Source organism: Marmota marmota, unplaced genomic scaffold, assembly GCF_001458135.2.
Source record: "Marmota marmota marmota unplaced genomic scaffold, marMar, whole genome shotgun sequence".
Taxonomy (NCBI): Eukaryota; Metazoa; Chordata; class Mammalia; order Rodentia; family Sciuridae; genus Marmota; species Marmota marmota.
The window spans coordinates 19,579,297-19,601,845 of NW_025999968.1; the positions used below are offsets into that span (position 1 = coordinate 19,579,297).

A 22,549-nucleotide genomic window follows, 5' to 3' on the forward strand; every position below is an offset into this window, starting at 1 on the left:
GGGTGGCTGACTCTGTTGCAGCCATAGGCTGCAATCAGTTGTCAGTACTGGACGTGGGTGATGCATGGCAGGAGTCATGGCTTAGAAAATCAGCTTGGGCTTTGGTGTCAAGTGGGCCTTTGCATGTTTATTCTTCAATCCACTCCTTGTCCTTCCCTTCTTTCTTTGCAAATTACTTCTAAGTTTTCCTTACCAATCAGATTTTTTCCTAGGAGTAGCACTGGAAGGCAATGGCAGCGGGCAGGAGGGTGGGAGGGAGAGAAAAGCCCAGGTACTTACCTTTTTACCTCTCTTTACTTTAGGGGTGTCTAGTGACTGTGTCTTCTCTGGAAATCCAGCTCCTGATAGCTTCTTCTTCATGGTCCTAACTCCCACAGTCTGAGCCTGCTGGTAGTAGCTTTGACCTTGCCTCTAGCTCTTGAGTTCTAATTACATCATTTCTTTCTTTGGTTCATCAGATCTGGGGATCTCGGGAGTCTCCTGCAGTTGGAAATTCTCCAATTGGTTGCCTCACTTTCCAGTATTTTTTCTTTGGGCTCTTCTAACACTGTTTTGACTAATATCTAATGGTAAACTCCTTCTGTTGAATTACTAGATACAGGAATAGTGCTCCTTGTTGCACTGTGAATGGTAGAGTCTGATGAATGTAAGTGAAAGTTTATGTTTGACCCATCACCAGCAAAGTGTTTGGGCAAATTCTTCCAAATGTCCAACGCTGTTTCTTTGTACATGTGGTAGGGTTAACACTGACCTCTAAATATTGCAATGTGGTTTAAATGAGATTCTTATCATTTATCTGTCACACTTCAAGCATACAATAAATCTTAGCTCTTAAGTCCATGATTAAAAAACTGATGCACTGGTCTCTAAACATTTTAATACAGAGAATCCTAGGGCAACAAGAAAAGCATCATGACTATATGAGTAAAACATCCATTTAGGAGGGTGTGTGGGTTGTTGGAAAGGTCATGGAATACAAATTGGAGTTGTTTGGACATACTGTCTATGAAGAGCAGATCGTCTGGGAGAAAAAGATGAGACGAGGATGTATTCCAGGGAAAGGGTCAACTAGGAGACGCAAGTTAATGTTGGCTGAAAGACCTTAAGGCGTGTCTGTGGAACAAGAAGAGTGGGCAGCACGTGGTTACAAAAGTTGAGGGCACATAAGGATAGCTTCCGTCTATGGGAACCATCAGCAGATTAATACAAACACGAAGTATCAGGGGAGAATACCCCCTTGTGTAAAAGGAAGCAGGCTGGCTTATCCCTTGCTGCTTTATAGTTTGGTTGATGTACTTCCACATGATGTGGGTACTCTTCCATGACATATCTGGTGACTGGAAATGGGCACCTGCTTTAACAGAAAAAGCCTGTAAACTTACCCAGGTTTATAGAATCATACAGCCAAGGATAATCTTTGGTAATTGTCCTAGTTTTAATTGATATAGATGTTTATAACCTCCTTTCATTTACTAAAAATATTGTGTAGAGAAAGACAGTATATTAATGTGATAGACATGAGATTTATGATCTAATGGATATTTGTATAAGGTTGTGATGGAAAAATACCTTGGTTAACTTTGGTAAATATGTTTACAGTGTGATATAAGCTTGGAAGTTAGAAGGTGCAAAATTGAGGCTTGTTGAATTAAATGTGTATTATCAAAACATTGGCAATGTGAAATAACACATTTTCCAAAAATATGATAAGACAACCACACATAAATAACACACCGTATTATGATATAATAAATTTGAAGCTATAAAATGTAATATATATATATATATATATATATATATATAATATTGATGTTGTCCTTAAAGTACCTTGTGTACCAAACAAGAGTTTTGGGCATTAAATCATGAATCATAATTTTAATTTTATAAAGAAAGAAGTGTCAGGTATCTATATATTTAATTAATATCTTAGTAAATTGTGGTGTACTACAGTGGGCCTGAAAATACATATCCAAAGCAAACCTGAGTCTGCTTTGAATGATACTCTATTTGGGTGGATTGCAAGCATCCCAGTTTAAGGGTATTATAACATATCTCATTTTCTTTTTTTATTGCTTTATTTGTTCTAATTAGTTATACATAACAGTAGAATGCATTTTGACACGTCATACATAAATGGAGTATATAACTTCTTATTCTTCTTGTACATGATGTAGAATCACACCAGTCATGTAATCATATACATACATAGAGTATTAATGTCCAATTTATGCTATTGTCCTTCCTACTCCTATACCCCTTCCCCTCCTTTCACTCCCCTCTACCTAATCCAAAGTATCTCTATTTTTCACTAGCCTCCCATTATTGTGAATTAGCATCCACACATCAGAGAAAACATTTGGCCTTTGATTCTTTGGGATTGGCTTATTTTGCTTAGCAGTGGGCTCAGGAACTGAACAGACACTTCACAGAATAAACACAATTTATCAATGAATATATGAAAAAAAATGTTCAACATTTCTAGTAATTAGAGAAATTCAAATCAAAACTACTCTAAGATTCATATCACTTCAGTCAGAATGGCAATTATCAAGAATACAAGCAACAATAAATGTTGGCGAGGATGTGGGGAAAAAGGTACATTCATTTGTTACTAGTGGGACTGCAAATTGGTGCAGCCATTATGAAAAGCAGTATAGAAATTCCTCAGAAAACTTGGAATGGAACCACCCTTTGACCCAGCTATACCACTCCTTGGTTTATAACTAAAGGACTTAAAAACAGCATAGTACAGTCATGCAGCCACATCAATGTTCATAGCAGCTCAACCCACAATAGCCAAAGTATGGAATCAACCTAGATGCCCTTCAACAGAACAATGGATAAAGGAAATGTGGTATATATACTCAATGGAATATTACTCAGCCTTAAAGAAGAATGCAATTATGACATCTCATTCTCCATACAATAAAAAATATAGGTTGAGTCTGCTTTCCAGAGGACCTGATCTTTCCTAGTTGCGGAGAGCAAGAGGATCATCCCGGACCTCCCCAATGAAACTCACATTATCTTCATCCTTAGGTGAAACCTGCTACAAAGGGGACTTTATATATAGTTGTTTGCATTCAGTGCATGGCAACGGAAACCCCATTTTTTTGTGTGTGTGTGTAGACAGTACATACTTCTGAAAGCTATTATTAGGGACACCTGCTCTTTTGCTATTAGGGGATACTAGAAGAAACATTCTTCCAGAATATTGAGAATATTTGGGAACATAGATTTGGGGATAAACACATGAAAACTTCAAGTCAGAGAAAAATCCCAATTCTTCAGTCTTATTTGCACAAAGGTTAATGTTAATGACATTTGGTTAACCACTGCTTCATGAAATCTTCCTTTAAATGAAATTACATTGTTTCATAGGACTCTATCACTAATTTTCTCTACCTCACCTTTTCCAATACTCAAATAAACTTTCTCTAAGAAATGAGGATAATTTAATATAATGCCTAGACAAAGCTGTTTTATGCTGGGAAAATAACACAGAAAGTCCTAAATGAAAACCGAATGGGGCTCCTTTCAAATATCCCAATATGTTGGGATTTTAATTTCCAATAAGATTATCCTGAGAAGTAAATACAATTTCAAATAGCCACTCTGAGTATCCTAAAATGCTCAAAGACATCTTGGCATTGCCCATAGAAAATTGATTTTGTGGTTTATTCAAATAACTGTACATGAGGAGAAAATAGCTCAGTAAATGAGTGGAAACCAATTTCCTAACATTTCTCATATGCCTAATTGCTTTCCCAAGGAATAAATATAAACAATCCAATAGAAAGTTCATGAAAGACACAAAACATGTCATGGCTACAGTGCTTCCTCCAGTCTTCCATAACCTTACAGTTTCTATTTTGAACCTCTCACATACACTGCTCCATCATCATTGAAACACAGTAGTCACCATTCCCAATCATTTTCTCCTTCTCCTACTCTTTCTTCTATATCTTCCTCCTCCTCTTCCTCCTTTTCCTCCTCCTTCTACTCTCCTCCACTGCTTTCCTTTTTCAACAACACAATATTAAGCATTTTCTGGGCTTAGGGTACTGTGGGTTCAAAGGTACCTTGTAAACAGTGCACTGAAAGAATAAAGTCACTTTTAGAAATTAGAATGGATTGCAGAGAGTCTGAGAGGAGAATGGATAGTGAAGGAATGTTCAAGAAACAATGAATGCATCAGTGTGGTGGTGTGAAAAGAAGCAGTGGAAGTGAAGAGCCAGAGGTAGGTACTGTCCACATTGTGAGATCCCATATGTCCTGGTTTTGGAATGCATTTTGTATGCAATGGAGAGCTATCAACCATGTGCAAATGACTAATTTGCGTTATCAAATCACAACATGTGCAAATGACTAATTTGGGAAGACAAATATATTTATTAAATTATAGGTTCAGGTGGTCTAACAGAGACCAAAAATGAAAGTGACTAAAATAAGATTTAGTTTATTCCTCAGGCTATTAACAGTCAAGGCTTCAGCAGTTCAGACTGGTAGGTTGGTTCCACATAGTTGGGGCTCCAGGATCCTTCTAGTTTGTTGCTTCACTATCACTAGGGCTTGTCCTTGTCCACATGGTTCATGACAGCTTTCCTCTGTTTCTACATATCTGCTACAGGAAAGGTGAAGGGGGAGAGCAGGGGCTCGGCTAAAATACTGGGGTTCTTTTATCATAAAAAGAATTCTGGGGAATGAGTGTGTTATGGTTTAGGTAGAAGGTGTCCCCCAAAACTCACAAGTGAGACAATGTAAGACTGCACAGAGGTGAAGTGATTAGATGCTGAGAGGTAATACCTGACCAGTGGGCTGGTCCACTGATGTGAACTAACTGGGTGGTAATTTCAGGCAAGTAGAGTAATTGCAGGAAGGAAGTAGGTCAGTGGGGGGTATGTTTCATCATTTATATTTTGTCCCTGACGAACAGAGCTCTCTCTCTGCTTCCTGGTTGTCATGTCCTGCATTGCTGTCCTCTGCCACGCCCTTCTGCCATGATATTCTGCCTCACCTTGGGCTCAGAGCTGAGTCAGCTAACCATGAACTGAACCTCTGAAATTATGAACCAAAATGAACTTTCCCTCCCCTAAATTGTTCTTGTCAGGTATTTTGGTCACAGCAACAAAAGCTGATTAAGACAAATGTCAACATGATTGACCTGGAGGCAGCAGTGTGCAGTGTGTATGTATAGAATAGGGTATCTGACTTTGTCCCTTTATGTCCCCTTAACTATTCTAACACTGCCATACCCATGCAGGATCAGATCTGCATGTTCCTTGGCCCCATTGGTGGAAACTAGACAATATCTCAGAGAGATTCTGGCTACAAGGAACTAGATGATGGTGCCAAGGGAGTTGGGTTTTAGTAACAACTTTCCATCTTGTGTGACTTTGCACAGGCTACCTTTACTTATGATATCTTAGTTTTATTGCTATTTTGAGGTTAGAAGTACTTTCTCTTCTTGTCACAGTGTAAACCATAAGACTTAAAAGACAAAAGTCATTCTTATTGCTTTGCTGTTAGTATAGGATATAGACATACATATATCTCTCCATATATCTCTGTATATACGTAGAGGTTCTTGTGTGTATACAGATAAAAATAGAAGCATCATATAACCAGAGAGGTCCAACGCATCTTGGTTAAGTTGTTTTTTTTTTTAATTGGTAAGTTTTGCCTTAAAACATCACACCCAAATGGTTTTAAAGAAATTATTTCTGTTTTTTTTTTAAATGGAGGTTGTCAAGATTTTCTCCATCTCATTATTCTTTATTAACTCTCTATAGTAGACTGACTACACAGCTGTAAGTGAAAGTGTAGTTTAATATAAAACTTGCATTGTTTCTCGTTATCAGGAAGAAATATAAGTGTATCTATTTTGAAAAATGCTTAACAGTTGTATCTTTATTCTCTCTTAAATCATGTTTTTCTGAAATTCTCCTGTCATATAGACAAAACCATGGAGGTTTTTGCCTTGGGAGTGAGTCTTAAAGATGGCATTTGAGTCAATAGTAATAGAATGGTCTTGAAATTAGTTCCCTTGAAAAGGAAAAATGATATATTTCTTAATATGAATGTCAAAACATAAGTCTGGCCAATTTCCTTCAGAGTTTTATTGTAAGTCATTGTATAAAGTATTAGAGTCTGTTTTAAAGAAAGTTCTTATTAGGGTACTAAGGTATTTGTTTTTGTTTGTTTTCTCATTGAGAAAGTAAGGTAGGGGGAAGAGAAGCAAGAAGTCAGATGTTATTGTCCTAGTTTTCTTCTTTTGGCCAAAGCTCCAAGAAGTGGGACTGGGAGGCAGAAATACCCACATAGTTTTGGAAAATTCTCAGTGCTCTTCACTTTGCAGACAGGGAATCCAGACTTCAGATCATCAGAGAATTTGTTTCTTTCGGCATGTGTTGGGGCAACATGGTGCCAAATAGCTGAGTATTTTCAACAGCTCCATGTCAAGGTAGATGGGACAGATCTGTTCTGCTGGTAACTTGAAGGCTGAATGTGGCTTTTAGGAGAATAATATACTACTGTACATTTTTGGAAAGAGAAATCTAAGTATTAAATTTTGAAAAGGAATAAGCAGAAGTTGTTAAGTTGGCCCCATGCCAAGGATTAGTTTCTTCTCAACAGATACCATGAAAGAAGTCCAAAGGGCAAGACCAGATCAACTGTCCTGTGGTAGAGAGGAAACAAAACAGAAAAGGAAGACAGGAAATTCATCACACCAGTCACCATCTTTGGAAGGTGGAGCAGTAGGGGGATGCTCTAGAGAAGTGAGAACCTATAAACTATAGTTGACTGAGTTGACTGGAAGGAAGTAATGAAGTAGTGAATCGGGAGGAGAGGATTTATTCCCCCCAACCCTTTGCCCTTTTGTAATAGGGATTCCTGGTTCAATCCCAGTACAAAAAACAAAAACAAAAACAGACAAACAAATAGACACTGTTATAGACAATGATAAAAGGAATAGAATATGTCTGGATTGATATGTAAACATTTTAGTCTTACTACAAGTACTCAAAAATATCTACTACTCTCCCAGAATGAATAGTGATATTTATTAATGCTTAAAGTGAATTCCATTTTGGTCAGAAGATACATAATAAGATATTCTATTTTATAAAAATGAAGCCATTGATTCCAGAGCTTTCATTGCTTTTGGATTTTCCCATGACGAGGTGAAATTCCTCCTACCAAGAGAAGGGTGGAGAAATTTAAGCCCTTCAAGAGAAATCCAAGTGGGCTTCATGAGCACTTGTCAAAGAACTTGGAAGCTCCACAGGAGGTCAGTGGGCTTCCTGTGCAAGGAACAGGATGGAGGTAGAAAACACCTATTGCCAACCAAAAGTAGGGCCTGGAGCCAGAGCCAGGGCACCCGCTTCATTTGCTTTTGTGCCTGCTGTTTGGCTTGGCAAACGCAGGCTCCTTTGCAGGAGGGAAAATGTTTCTACACTGGTCTGCAGACCAAGAGGATGTGGAGTCAAAAGAAAGGAGGATTGAGTTGCTCTAACTAAATAGGTTTGGTTCTTTTCCCTGGGACCTCCCCAAACACACTGATATTTTTATGAGAATGAAATGAAGGCAGCGATGACAAAGAAGACACTGTAGCCATTGCCTGAATCACCACTTTGTGTGATATTCACTTGTTAAGACTTCTGACAGGAGGAAGAAAAATTCTAAATATGTCATCTAATTTATCCTCCTGGTACTACAGGACCACCACTTACTATTAAAGGTCAGGGTACAGACTTTACATTTTCTAAGTTAGGAGAGAAAAATAACTCCAGGTGACTCAAAGGAGACATTTCAGAGAGAAGTGTCACTGCTGGCTGACCTTGTCCTATAAATTTAATGTACACGTGAAGGAGCTCATAGTCTAAAGAGATGATCAGGGAACATCCATTTATAATGTGATAAGTATTTTGGTATTTTATGTATTACACAGTGGTTCCAAACACCATTGTTGTGACAAGTACTGAGGTAGTAGGTGCTAGGTTTATCTAAGAGATTGCTGGGGTGATGAATTTGAATGATTCATTTCTGTGAACGAAGTGTCAAGGGAAGGGCTAACTGAACCGTAAAGGAAGGTGAAGAGTGATGGCTGGGGTTATGGGTTGGGGAATCAGAAAAGTCTTCATAAAGGTGGTGGTATGTGTAAGAATCTCTTATACAATGCCACATGAAATCATCCATGACATAGCAGGTGTTCGATAAGTAGACCATCTTGGGGTTGTTCTTAAAACAACTGCAACAACAACAACAAATCAAGTGAATTAAATAACAGGGAGAAGTTTCATCAAGAGTAGTTTCTGGGCTGGGGATATAGCTCAGTAGGTACAGTGCTTGCCTCACATGTACAAAGCCCTGGGTCCAATCCCCAGCAACACACACACACACACACACACACACACACACACACACACAAAAGGAGTAGTTTCCCCTTACCTGTGGTTTCACATTACATTGTTTAGTTATCTTGTGGTCCAAAAATATTAAAAGAAAAATGCCAGAAATAATTAATAAGTTTTAAATTGTACTCTGTTCTGATGAATTATTTTGGTCTGTTTGCCTAGGATGTGAATTATCCTTTGATGGGCATATCTACATTGTATACACACCTGCCCATTAGTCATTTACTTATCATCTCTGTTATCAGATTGACTGTTGTGATATTGAGGTGCCCCTTTCTGTTCAAGTACCCCTTATTTTACTGAGCAATGGCCCTGAAGTGCCATTATAATGTAACATATGTGGGGTCTGTATTAGCTATTGGTATTTTGGTTAGGATTTGAAATATCCCCCCCAAAAGCTCGTCTGTTGAATGCCTGGTCCCCAACACAGCCAGGTTCAAAGGCAGGGCTTTTATGCAATGTTTGGATCATGAGGGTTGTAGCCTCATGGGTGGATTAATGACAGCTGAATGGACTACTGGCAGGTTGGTTCTAGTTGGAGGAAGTAGGTCCCTGAGGGGGTGTCCTGGAAGGGTTTATGGTTTCCCTGCCTCCCCACTCCCACTTTCCAGCTGCCCTGAGATAATCAGCTATCCTCCATCATGCCCTTCACCATGTTTCTGCCTTGGGGCTGGCCAAACTTGGACTGCATCCTCTGAAATGAGTCTTTCCTCCTTTAAGTTTTTCTTGTCAAGTATTTTGGTCACAGCAATGAGAAGCTGACTAACACATGTAGTTTCAGGAATTCACTGAAGTTCTTGAAATTATTCGCTGAAGATAAGGTAGGACTACTGTATGTTCCTTAAGACAGTCTAAAATGAGGAAATCAAACCAAATTTTAGTGGCTTATTTAATCACTGATGGGATGAAATCAGCTGTACCATGTTATAATGTGCTTTTTGACTTGGGGATGATCATTCTCAAAGCCAGGTCCTGTGGGAACAAAGGAAAGGAAAGTAGAGTTCATCAGAGATGTTTTCTAACTAGTTCATCTTTTTGTACCCTTTATTTCTTGGGTCTTTCTTCTCTTTTTTCGACCGTTAGGATATATATCTGGTGCTCACCCATTCTCTATCCTTCCTGAGTATGGTAGAAAATGATTGTCAGTTAACTTTAAAAATTGTGGTTCACCTCTTTTTGTCTTTTAAAAAAATTCTGGAAGAAAGATGATGCTTAACCAAAACAAATGATAAAATTTCTGATATGAAGACACTTGGATGGTATATATATATATATATATATATATATATATATATATATATATATATTTTTTTTTTTTTTTTAAAGTATCCTTCCAAACCATTCAAGGATATGCCATTGTGCCAACTACTTTTCTTGCCTGGGCAACTAACTTTGATTATAGCCTTCCCAGAAATGTTCCCCTGAAGAAGTGCTAGGAGATTTAGTTGAAGATAGAATTTATATGCCTACAGACCCCTAGCTTAGTCATGGTATTAGGTATAATTTAAAAACTCTTTTTTCCAGAGGGTTGGGGTTGTGTGGCTCAGTGGCAGAGTGCTCGCCCGGCACACATGAGGCAGTGGGTTCAATCCTCAGCACCACATAAAAATAAATAAACAAAATAAAGATATTGTGTCCACGTATAACTAAACAACAACAACTCTTTTCCAGAGCTGGTGGTAGGCTACTTGGAAGGCTGTTGTAGATAGCCCTGGATTTCAGGGCCAGCGGGGGCAACATATGGAGTAGACTCTCTTACAAGAAACAAACAAACAAATAAGCAAACAAACACTCCTGAAGGGATTCTATTACTTGAGACAGACTGATGTACACCTTTTACAATTTCATTCCCAGTGTGGTCTTGAGATGTGAGGGAAAAGCAAGTGATAGGAAAAAAGCATACGTATGTTTACATATACCTATATCCATATTTGGATATGTATGTAAGTATGGATATGTATATACATGTGTGTTGTATCATATAATGTGCTAAATGATGTTGATTGTGTTATTCAGAACCACAGAGAATGTCTGAAAAATGTGAATTCATTTCATCCTTATCTTCTCTGTGTCTGGTACTGTTGTTTCCCACCCTCGGGGCATATGAACTTCTCAGCTTCTGAATTATTTGTTTATTTTTAGCCAGTTAATCAGTTGGGCTCTATGAACCTAGAGTAATCTGATATTGGGATGATTTCCTGGCAGGACTTAGTGTAGATTCTTTTGTGAGAGGGCACATAATTAATTTTTATTTACAAGATTTTGTTAGTTTTTAATTTTCCTACCATGTACTTGTGTACTTGTTCTTGCTTAGTTGTAGCCCTGAACATTTTTTGTTATTTCTGTTAATTATCTTGTATTATATACACTATTACACTATGTCAGAAAATTCTTACCCATTTAATTCTCCACTGATTATTCAGGAAAATTATTACTAAGCTGATCAATATTGAGTTCAGCTAGCCAGTCCTCTTTTCCCATTTCCACATATTAATTTGTTTTCTTTTTAAAAATTTCACCAATGCCCTAGACAGCTCCTACTATAGCTAATAAAAAATTCTTGCCTTAAATTTAATATCGCTTATTACTTTCACTTCAATTGCTATGGTTTCTTAAAAATGTCAAGTGGAAGAAACAATGTAAAAAATTTTAATATCTGCAACTCATAAAATCATAAAATCTAATTTTCACTTTGACACAAAATTCAAAAACATCTCTAACTGTCCAAATGCAACTTCTTGGAAACATTTCTAAATTGATTCCAAATATTCTTTTGTAGCTATGGGTTCCATTTCCTTCCACATATTTTTCAGTTTCACTCACCCCCCACAAGTTTCAGAGAAGTGAGAGTTCAAATGAGTACTGTATCATCATAGAACCTCATACTCATTGGTTGGATGAGACTGTCAAAATTGTTTTATTTATCTAGGCTTTGCATTTTTAAGTCTCCTCTATATGCATACTTTCCAAGAGATAATCTGGCTTATACTTGATTTCCTCCTAAGAGAGGAGAACTGGTCAATTCAAAACAATACATTCTATTTCAGAAGTTTTCTCCTCCCAGGGCCTTTTCCTCTTGATTTTTAGTTCTGGGGTTATCTTGGAGTTATAATGCCTTGACATTATCTGGAACAAGTCTGTGTAATCAGTTTACAGACAAACTCTTCACTGCTTTATCTCAGCCATTGTGGCCCCCAATGTCATCTTAGCTTTCCTCGCAGATTCATCATTTCTCATTTCTTTGGTCATCGCTTACACTATATAGCCAACAACTGCTCTCAGAGGATGCTCAGTTTGCAAACTTCCTAGAATGTTGTGCCCCAAATTGAACACATATCTCCAGGTAAAGCCAAATAGAGCTATCATCCTCCTTCAATCTATTTTGATACTCTGTCACCAATATATCCCAAGACTGCATACTAAGAGTTTTGGACATTGTATTTCATGGTTAGCTTCTATCAGGTTTATTGTTGACTTAAAACATGTCATGGTTTTACCTCTTTATGCCCTGTGTCCTTTACTACCCAGAACTCAGAATGTTTTTGAACTTCAGTTCTGGACTTTAAATTATCTCCTTAAAAATCTCCTCTTACTGTTCAGCCTGGTTTGGCAAGATGTTTTTAGTCTTTATTGTGTCTTAAATCATTCATGATCATTTCCAGCTTTCCATCATTTATAGTCATTTTGGTATAACTCTTGTATTTTTATGTGAATCATTGATAAAATTATTTGGTGTGAAAGAAGTAAGGCAACTTCTATCTAAGCTACCACCAATTCACAAATAAGTACCTATTGCATATCAAATCTTTTTTTTTTTTTTGAAAATTAAAAATGCAACTATTTGGTTGTTTCACTCTGTTTCTCCATATTATCAACTAAGCTATTGAGAGAGATTTTGTATAATGCAGAAATCACATGTTTTGAATCTGCTACTTTTTTTGGCCTGCCAAAAGTAGGAAAAATAGGTGTGTATGATATAACTTATTAGTGAACTCCTGCTAACTCCTAGTAGAAACATTAACTGTCTGTGTTCTCACACGTCCCTCTCCTGGAGTCTTCCTGGCATTACTGTCCTTTGGTGTATGCTATTTCCATCTCCTCTGCTTTGGAACAAGACAGATATTTGGGGATCTGTAATGCTCCGGCTCCTTTTATGTTTCCCATTTTCTCACTTTCATATTTCTCTCAGCCACAGGAGATGTACTTCTCCCTGACGGAATAATGGAGCTTGTTTAGAGAACATTCAAATTTTAATAAATTTAATAAATTCAATCCTCTCTTGTTAGAATGAATACTCTAACAATATTTATTCTGGGGTAAAATGTTTGGCAGAGAAGAAGGAATAAAATAAGAGGTGTGGGCTTTTCACCATTTTTCTATCATCTATCATTTGTGGGCTTCAAAAGTCACCCTAAGGCTCTTTCACATTCACTGCTAGGAGAATGGGAAGACCAACTGGGAGGAAATATTTTTGAAATCACATATATAATAAAAAATATATCCAGAAGATAAAAAATAAGGGAAAGGTAATAATAAACAACCTAACTTCAAAAATAGGCAAAATATCTGAACAGACACTGCCAAAGAAACACAAATAAGCCTATGAAATGAGGCTTTATCATGAGTCATTAAGAAAAGGCAAATGAGAGCTACATAAGATAATCAGTGCACACTCATTAGAAGTACTTAAAGAAAGAACGGACTGTTCCAAATGTTGGTAAGGATGTAGAGACACCTGAATTCTCATATATTGCTAGTGACAGTGTCAAATGGTTTGGGCACACTGGAAAGAAATTAGCAATTTCTTATAAAGTAAACACATACTCTGCACACCAAACTAGCAATCTTACTTTATAAGTATTTACCCTACAAAAATGAAAATGTACATTCACATAAAAAGCCTGAACAGGGATGTTCATAGTAGCTTTATTTGTAATTTCAACAACTGAAAACAGCCCTAAATGTCTCTCACACGTGGAATGGCCATATAGAATACAACACAGCTATAACAAAGAACAAACTAAGGATAGATGCAACAGCATGAATGACTCTCAGAGGAACTATGCTAGTGAGAGAAAGCAGGTTTAAGAGGGAGAATACTATATAATTTAGTGTATGTGATATTTGTTCAAAGAAAACCTGTAGGTACAGAGAATAGGTAGGTGGTTGCCAGGGCCTGAGCAGAGAGGGATGGATTGGCTAAAGAGGTTATGAGGGAATCATTTTTTTCCCTGATGATGAAACTGTTCTATACCTTGATTGTAGTAGTAGCTATGCATGATCACTATCATGACTATTTGGCTATTGTCAAATCATAACTATATACTAACAAGAGTGAATTAAATTGAATATACATTAAATCTTTTTTTTTTTTGTACTGGGGATTGAATTCAGGGGAACTCAACCACTGAGCCACATCCCTAGCCCTATTTTGTATTTTATTTAGATACAGGGTCTTACTGAGTTGCTTACAGGGTCTTACTTTTGCTGAGGCTGGCTTTGAACTTGCAATCCTCTTACCTGGGCCTTTGCAGTTTCTGGGATTATAGGTATAAACCACTGCCCCTGGCTATTAAATCTTAATTTTAAAAGAATGTAGCTTATTTATATTTTTGTTGTTTTCCAAATGTATTTTGTTTTTTTGAAAAACAAAGCCATTTTAACTTTTCTAAGTCTGAGTCTCAGCCAAAAAGATTTCTAATAATAACTGGATGAAATTTCCAGACAGCTTAGTTTGTTCAGGCTGCTGTAACAAAATTCTCATAGCCTACATGACTTAGAAACAACAGACATCTATTTCTCACAGTGCTGAAGGGTGGGATATCCAAGCAAAAGTCTGGTTTCTGGTGAGGGCCTTCTTAAAAGAGGGCCACCTTCTCTGTATTTTCACATCTTAGGAAGAGTGAGGGATTGATATCTTTGAGGTCTATATTATAAGAGGACTCATTGCATTCATGCAGCCTCTGTCCTCATGACCTAATCACCACCAAGGGTCCTACCTCCTCATACCGGCCCCATGGGAGTTAGGATTTCAGTGTATGAGTTTTCTGGGAGACATACACATCCAGTCCTTTTCACAGACTTGTCTTTCTGATCTCTTTCTCCTAGCTTCTCTCTCAAGGACTTTTCTCTCTTCAAAGAGTAGAGCTGATTGTAACTTTTAGGATTACAGTCACCTATTTAGTATGTCTCAAAGTCTTTATTGGTTTTTCCATACATCAATGTAGCACAAATCCAATGGCTAGAACCTTCGTGTGATCTCTTTTTTTTAATCACATATCCTTGAACCCTAGCCTCAGTTTAAAGTTTGGAGAGGACTTAGTAATGATGAAATGCACACAAATTAAATATGTCTGGTATGACCACATTTTCCTGGTACTTTATAGAATCGTGAGGTTTTAAAAACCACCAGTCCAGATCAGATTTTCCTTGTTTGTTGATGAATATGGAATGTGGGGTGGAATCACAGGATCACAAAATGTTCAAGCTGGAAGACTTTTAGAGTTCATCTAGTCCAATTCTTTATTTTACAGAATCAAAAGCTTCATTGCCTGTTGGCCATTATCTGGTAACTTCAGGCACTCTCTGATCTTACATTCCTTGGGCTCCATCCAGACCCAGGTCTAAGATATGCTGTGCTCCTAGAGAAATGCATTCCACTTGGATAAAGCAAAACAAAACAAAAGTCCAGCCACCTATTCTACTCACAGACAGGAGTATAAATATGCAGTTCCAAGGGTGCATCAGCAATCAGCTATGCTGTGGTTCAGTAAAATGAGACTTATTTAAACAGCCCTTGGGTTTTCCTCTAAGGTCATGCAGTATTTGGGTTCCCTCAAGGTTTCTGGCAGTCTAGTAGTAAGGACTTTTGATGATCTATTTTATTTTATTTATTTATGGACATTTAACTGTAGTTCAGGCTGAAGTCTTATTCTTTTTAAACACACCTCCCTTCAAGGCCGCTTTACCTCATTTGTCCTTAGAACATTGCTGTGAGGGAAGTTCAGGGCTTTCTCAAAAAGGAAAACGTGAGTTTAGGTTTTCTGCTGCCACTGGCTTCTCAAGAATAAAATCACAAGAATAAAGTTTGTGGCAAAACTGAAGAACTGCAGGACTGGCATTCTCACTCCTGAGGGTGGGTGGGGATACTTGAGATTCAGTCTCAGCTGGAGGAAAACAAGGTTACCCGGCTTAGCTGTTCATTTCCCTTCCTTTCAATGAGGCTAACGGTAGAAGTTTCTAGGCCCTCGGTTTATTTGTCCTTTTGATTAATTTCATTGCAATGGAATCTCTTAAGCATGAAATGTTCACTTTTTATCTACACATATCTCTTAAAAGAGTCAAATATGGAATTTGGTCCAGTTTGTCTCCCTCCCTGCACCCTCCCCCTGCCCCCGAATTTGGGGACCAGTGAAGTCACTGTCTTTGTGGCACAGATCTCTCTTTGAATTGGCCAAAGCTCAGGGGCTTGGGACTTCTCTGGTTCTTGAGAAAATATTGTGTTTTGTGTCACTTTCTCTAAAATCTTTGTCTCCAGGGTATAGGGAAGAGCTAAATTATTAAAGTGATTGAGGTTCACAGTTCTCTTCCCTCCCTCCCTGCCTTCCCACCCCCTCCTTGCCTTCTTTTAAAAGTGTGAATGTACTCCTTGTTTGGACTAGGAAAGTTCTCATTAGAACACGGATGCTGGGAGAAATACAAATCCTTAGATGTGGCCTCCTGTTCCTAGTTCTTCCAAAGGAACTGTTTAATCTGATAAGTAAATGTGAGGAGAGGGACTCCTGTAGATTTTAACATCATCTAGAGACAGCAAATCTACAATTGCTCTCTAACCAACAGAGGGTCTCCAAGGACAAATCCAGGGAACCTCCTTTGCCTAGCCTGGCTCTGAGCCTGTTTGTATCTTGTTCCAGACCAGTGAAACTTAGACCTGATTTTGGGCTCCTGTGGCTTTTTGGGCTCACTCAGGCCTCTAATGTCTGTATTCCACATCCCATTATCCTGGGCCTCACTCGGCATCAGCAGTTCTGGAACATTGCTTGGGAATAAGCTTCCCAAGTCACAAAACGGGATGAACTTCCATTAAGGGAACAGGCTTTTGCAATATTGGGCCAATTCCCAAAACCACTTGGAAGATATGTTGACTCATCCTTAGGAAAAACAAAAGTAGAACAAGAATTTGTTTATTAAACATTGAAATTATTAGAACGTTAAAGAGTAGCTACTCATTAATATGTTCACCTCCCTCTTATTTATATCCCGGCAGGATTTGCTTGGATGTAAGGAACTCTATCTAATGAAAATCCCATACTGCAGGCTGAGCTGGAGGATCATTGTGAGTGGCTCAGACCCAGCCCTTCAAGGCAGGGGACGGACACCATGGTGCTTGGTTTGCGGTAGAATATCTGGAAAAAGCATTGGTTACATTTTTGTAACCCTTGGCTAATGAGTCCCAGTCGGCAGGGCCTGAATTGAACACCACACAGGCAGCAGACCATCAGCTTGCTTCTTGTGAGTGTAAAGATGTCATGGAATCAGGTCTTGTCTTTTCATGTAACCTGGCAGCTAATTTCCCCCTTAATTAGTTACAACACTGCTTACGCAAAACAAAGGATTTGGTTATTTTCTTAAGAAAAATTGTACTGGAATCCTAAGTATGCAATTATTTTCTAAGTATGTAATATTTTCTTTAGAAAACAAGCTTGAAGGTCAGGGATTTTTGGGTGGACTTTTACCTGTGTTCTCAGCATTCCTTGATGGAAAGTGTGATGACGCAAGATGTTCTCTGTGTCCGGTCCTGCCCTTATTTTCGAATAATTAACAGTTATTTGACATTTTGAAGTTTGCAGAGTTTGGATATGTAGAACCTGAAGTGGAAGTCTTTACTAGGATTAGAGAATAAAGAAGAATTATAAAGAGAACTTATGGAAATGCCTGTTTGAAAGGGTTTTGGGGAGTCCAGCATTTCTCATATTGTGTAGAATAGAATACTAGTTCTAGGAAAATAGGATTCCAAAATCCAATAAGTTTGGGAAACACAGAATGTGATTTCTCCTCCTAGATACCCACGTTCATATTAGCATTTCATTATGGTTTGCACATAAAGTGTTTCTCCAAAGCTCCTGTGTTAATACAGGAATGCTCAAAGGTGAGTTGATTATGAGAGCTGTGATTTAATTAATCCATCTTAATTTGAAAGGACTACCATGAAGGTGGTAACTTTAGGTCAGTAGGGCATGGCTGGAGGAGGCAGGCCCTGGAGGGGTTCATCTTCCTTGTGTTTTCTGGCTGCTTTGATGTAAGCAGCACTCTTCTGCCACACCTTTCCACCATGTTGTTCTGCCTCACCTCAGGCTCAGAGGAATGGAGTCAGCAGAGTGTGGACTGAACTCTGAAGTTGTGAGCCCCAAATAAGCTTGTCCTCCTCTGCATTGTTCTTCTCAGGTATTTGTTCAGAGAAATGAAAAGCTAACACGTATATTGGAGGTTCTGGGAAGTCTAAAAATGGAAAGAAAAAGGTTTGTTTTAATTTAGCACTTTCCCTTTTTTATTTATGCAATATTATACTTCTTCTTTTAAAAAATGTTATCCTTTTTTACTTACACTTTTTTTTTTAAAGCTACAGCTGATTGGTGGCAAATCCTGTGTCTCCTAATTCTTGAGCTCCGGGTCAATACATAACTTGCTAAGGTTTGTGAAGTGCTCCCTCTGTGACTCATAAGTGGGGACTTGCAGAGCTGTGGCCAGGCCATGGTTTTGGTGAGTTAAATCATTCTCTTGAATCTAGAGATCTTTCCCCAGACCTAGAAGGAAGCAACAACAGCCTGTGTTTGGCTCACAGAAGGACCTGTTGAAGACTTCAGTGTGTTTGAGCTCCTGCATCTGAGGGAGGATTGTTCTGCTGCCATAGGTGAGTAGCTATCAGGTTTCATTCAAGGCCAACTCAGGGCAACTCAGGGAAGAGGTAAAACATGCCTTCAGAACACTGCATCCCTTTTTCATTTTATTTTTAAATCCATGATATAATTATATCTTCTTCTTCAGACCCCTAGTACTTTTAAAATACATTTTCTGCTCTGAGAGTGTTTACAATAAAGTGTAAATGACTGAGGACTATAATTAAGGTGTTTTGTATTGCATAGGGATTTACATTTTACCCCAAACTCTATCCTAAAAACCCTCAAACTCCAAGAGTACATCTTGAGGTAAATGAAGTGAGAGGAGGAGCATTTATAGAAGTGTATATAGAATCTGAAACCATATCAGACTGATATATATCTATTTCATGTTTGAATAAGAATAGTCTGGGGTCCCCAAATACACATGTCTAGTTCAACCCAATGTAGTACACATGTCTTGACACCTTAATATTTCTTATCAGGCATCTCTTTTTACAGGATGGGTCAGCTTGGTGAATCTCTAGGGAGCCATATGATTTGCTTCTTCACAAAGCATCTCTGCTTTCACTGCTCAAGGAAATGGGAGGGCTTGCTCAGTGCCACTCAGTCCTGCACTCACTAATTCCTTCATAGGGATCAGCTGTCATGTACCAGATCCAGGAAAACAGAGATACCTAAGTAATGACTTTTACTCTCAAACAATTTCCCTACAAGAGGGTACATTCATAGACTCATGTAAATAAATAGTGATGGCTTGATAATTTCTTCGATGAATATAAATGCCAGCAATATGGGAGTAGATTTTTCTATCAAGGTGTCTTTGAATTGCTTTTACAAAGTCAGTTCTCTCTGATAAGTACCTCTCTAGAACTCAAATTTTGTGTTGTTCTTCAGATCCTACATTGAGGCAAAAGTCACAGTGGCCTGCATGGTATGGTCTACCCCTTTGCCACCCACCTGCTCCATCCTTGCTCCTGCCAGCATATGTGGAGTAAGCTTTTAAGGCTATGTTTGTGATTAGGTTGGTTTGAAGTCTTTTGTTGTTGGATAGAGGTGACACATTAACTTAGGAAAGACTAGATTTAAAAGATATTACAAATTCCTTGGATAACCAGAAACTTCAGTGTAACATGCACTAGGAAAGAGAAGTTTATTTGGCTTTTATTTTTTTTAATGAGAAAAAGAGCATTTATTAGTTTGCATTTATTTGGCTTTTAAACAAAAAGATAACACTTGATGAGAACATTAGACCCTGAAATCTCAATTATCTTCTTTTAAGCTAATTACGCTACTAAGTTTCCAACATATTGGTCAAGCACATCATTGGGAATGAAGATCGAAGGATCATCTTGACTTGCTCCATGGGGCCTTGTGAAGTATCTCAGGTCTGTAAAACTCTTGAAGGGAGAAGCTGGTGACCCCAGGAGTTGTGCAATGTGGAGACAGCACCCTGTTCACAAATGGCTTGGTTCACTCTGTCCCCCTTTCCTTATATCTGCCATCAGTTGAACTCATAGGACAGAAGGTTAAACAGTGGATTTCCAGAGCTATAAGGGACCTGGATTCCTCTTAGAGTCAGGGGTAGAACAGTTTATTGCTCAGCTCATGAAGCAGACATATTTGAGTTTGAACCATGGCTCTGTGCTTCACTGGAGATCCATAAAATGAATAAAATAATAATATTTCATGAAATCATGTAGCCTAAATACTTGGAATCTGATGCAGTTAAATATACAAATAAATGTTAATTCCTATTATAATCTTACCTCCTATCCCTCCTTTTAAAAATTTACTTTGGGACTCAGTGATATGAAATGACTCATCTGAAGTCTTATAGCTGATTAATAATAGTCAAACTTAATTTAGTGTTGCCTTAACAGCATCCTAGGATTTGCCCAGTAGAATTTTGTTTTTAGCCACCTTTGAATGTCCATAAGCGTGGCTCTCAGCACATAAGACTCTATATTGTCCTTCTTCTGCAACTGATTTTCACACTTAAACCATGACATACTTTCCCCCCATGTATTTCAATAGTTTTGGTATTGATCTTTGAGCTGTTAGCCTTAACATTCTGCTTTTCAAAGTCTGTTGTCTGGAGAGCTAAACCCACAGTGGACTGTGTCCCTAACTCAGCCCAGATCTCCTTTGATCCCTTTTTACCATTTATGTCTATGAGATTATTCTCTTCTGTTTGTTTGATTTTCTTCTAACAGTATTCTCTTGAAATCCTTCTGGAGTCCAAGATGTGCAGATAGGCAGCAGGATGTAGGATTTTATGTTCTTTAAAACATAAAATCCAAGCCCTTAGCCCAAGAGGGTTTGGGCAGGAATACAAAACCCCCGTCTCCATGCCCGTGATCAGGACAAACTCCGAAACGTAGTTTATATAACAGACCTCCCTCTGGGGATCTAAGCTGAAGCTAGCAGTTTGTCTGAAATTCCACCTTTTCTTGGATGCTTCTCCTTCTGTGTCCTGCCTCTGTGCTTGGCAGTGAGTCCTTATCTCAGAGTCTGGTTCTGGAACCTCTAGTCAAGCAGAGCATTATTTATGAACAAGCTACCCTCTGTTTTACATATATACTTCCTCATACCAGAAATTATTCAGGGGGTGGAATTTCTTGCTATTTCAGTGAAATCACATATGTAAAGTCTCTTTGTACATGGTGCATGCTATAGAAATGTGAATATGATTCTTCAAATTTTATTCCCTTTGCTGTTATTTTGAATAAATCCAGTCTATAGTGTGCATATCAGAATTTCCATGTCTCACTTTTCAACTGCATTGGAGTGTATTTTCCCATTTATGACACTTTAGTTCCTCTGAAGACCCCTCGCACTGATTGTCTCAGGTCAGAAATTATAGTTATTAAAGGATGCAGAGCCAGGATGCTTCGTGCATCCAAGGCTAGGTTATATTTTCTCCATAATATCTGATATGCCCTTATTCTCTAATTAATAACATATTTTAGTATATAAAAGTATTTAAAGGTACATACTTCACTATAATTGTCAATTATTTTTCTCAGGCTTTTCCCCTCATATTTTTTTGGGGGGGATTTAGCCTTTCATTTGCAAACAAATGTCCAAGGAATAAACAAGCTTACTGCAACCAAGAATGTTGGTTGATACAAATCAACTGATACAAATCTTCAGTTCTTCGTCCTGATGCTCACTTTCATGATTTCAATAGCAAATACTTGTCTACTAAAAAGTCCAGAAAAAGTTAAGATGCTTATTTTTTTCCTATGGTTCTCTGTGGTTTCTGCTAAAACCATACCTTCTGTGGCTGCATTTGTAATGGCTTCATCAGGACTTGTCTGCCAAGGGGAAGGCTGAAGTTTCCCACCTGCAATTGGTGCTGGGCCAGCATCTGTCCTCTAATCCCACAACCCACCATGGTTTTTTGAATACCAAAGGTGCTTTTAAAAGCCCATGCAGAAGTGGATGCTGAAACTCCCACATAGTCATTTTGCTTCAATGCGATGTACATTCTATAGTTTGCAACCAGTGACAGATCTCATGGGAGGGCTTTTAACCCTCAGTCTGCCACAGCCAAGACCTCTAGCTTGAAGAGATTGTGAGAAGTGAATTTGAGGTTAACCACTTCATCTCCCAGATGGTCCAATTCAGACTTACCTCTGATTTAGTTAGTTAAGAATATTATGCAAGCCAGCAACAAAGCTGGGAAACCATGACCAGATGCCATTGCTGTGAGGTCCTGGGTATGGTCCCAGCAGTGCCCTGCTATGTAGACTTGGAGCTGAGATCACTGGGCATATGACAACAGTATTCAGCACACGAGAGATCCCTGGCCCCGTGCAAAGGGTTTTTTGTTTGTTTTTGATTCCTTGATGATTGTTTACAAATTGTAAATTCTGTATTTTAACTTGAACAATTGTTATACTTGTTTGCAAATAAATCAAAATGAGCAGTTCCGAGTAATCAGTTTGGTTCTAATAAAAAAAAAAATCTCTAGCCATTAGAAAAATACAAATTAAAACTACACTGACATTTCATCTTACTCCAGTCAGAATGGCAATTATCAAGAGTATAAGTAACAATAAATGTTGGTGAGGATGTGGGGAAAAGGATACAATCACACATTGCTGGTGGGACTGCAAATTGGTGCAACCACTCTGGAAAACAGTATAGTTTCCTCAAAAAACTAGGAATGGAACTACCATTTGGCCTAACTATCCCATTCCTCAATTTTTATCCAAAAGATTTAAAATC

The 22,549-nt window shown here is 38.2% G+C and overlaps 1 long non-coding RNA gene across 6 annotated transcripts in view; it reads left to right on the forward strand.

Moving 5' to 3' along the window:
• The window catches only part of LOC107136370, a 41,925-nt gene extending 19,667 nt beyond the window's left edge, over positions 1 to 22,258 (forward strand). The window contains exons 3-6 of one of the 6 annotated variants that reach the window (XR_007347686.1): positions 17,862 to 17,935; positions 18,037 to 18,327; positions 19,211 to 19,307; positions 19,596 to 22,258. This is a non-coding gene — a long non-coding RNA (uncharacterized LOC107136370). Of the gene's footprint in view, positions 1 to 17,861; positions 17,936 to 18,036; positions 18,328 to 19,210 lie in introns of all 6 variants that reach the window. The other 5 variants (XR_007347687.1, XR_007347689.1, XR_007347688.1 and 2 more) reach the window with 5 other exon arrangements.
• Positions 22,259 to 22,549: the final 291 nt, after the last annotated feature.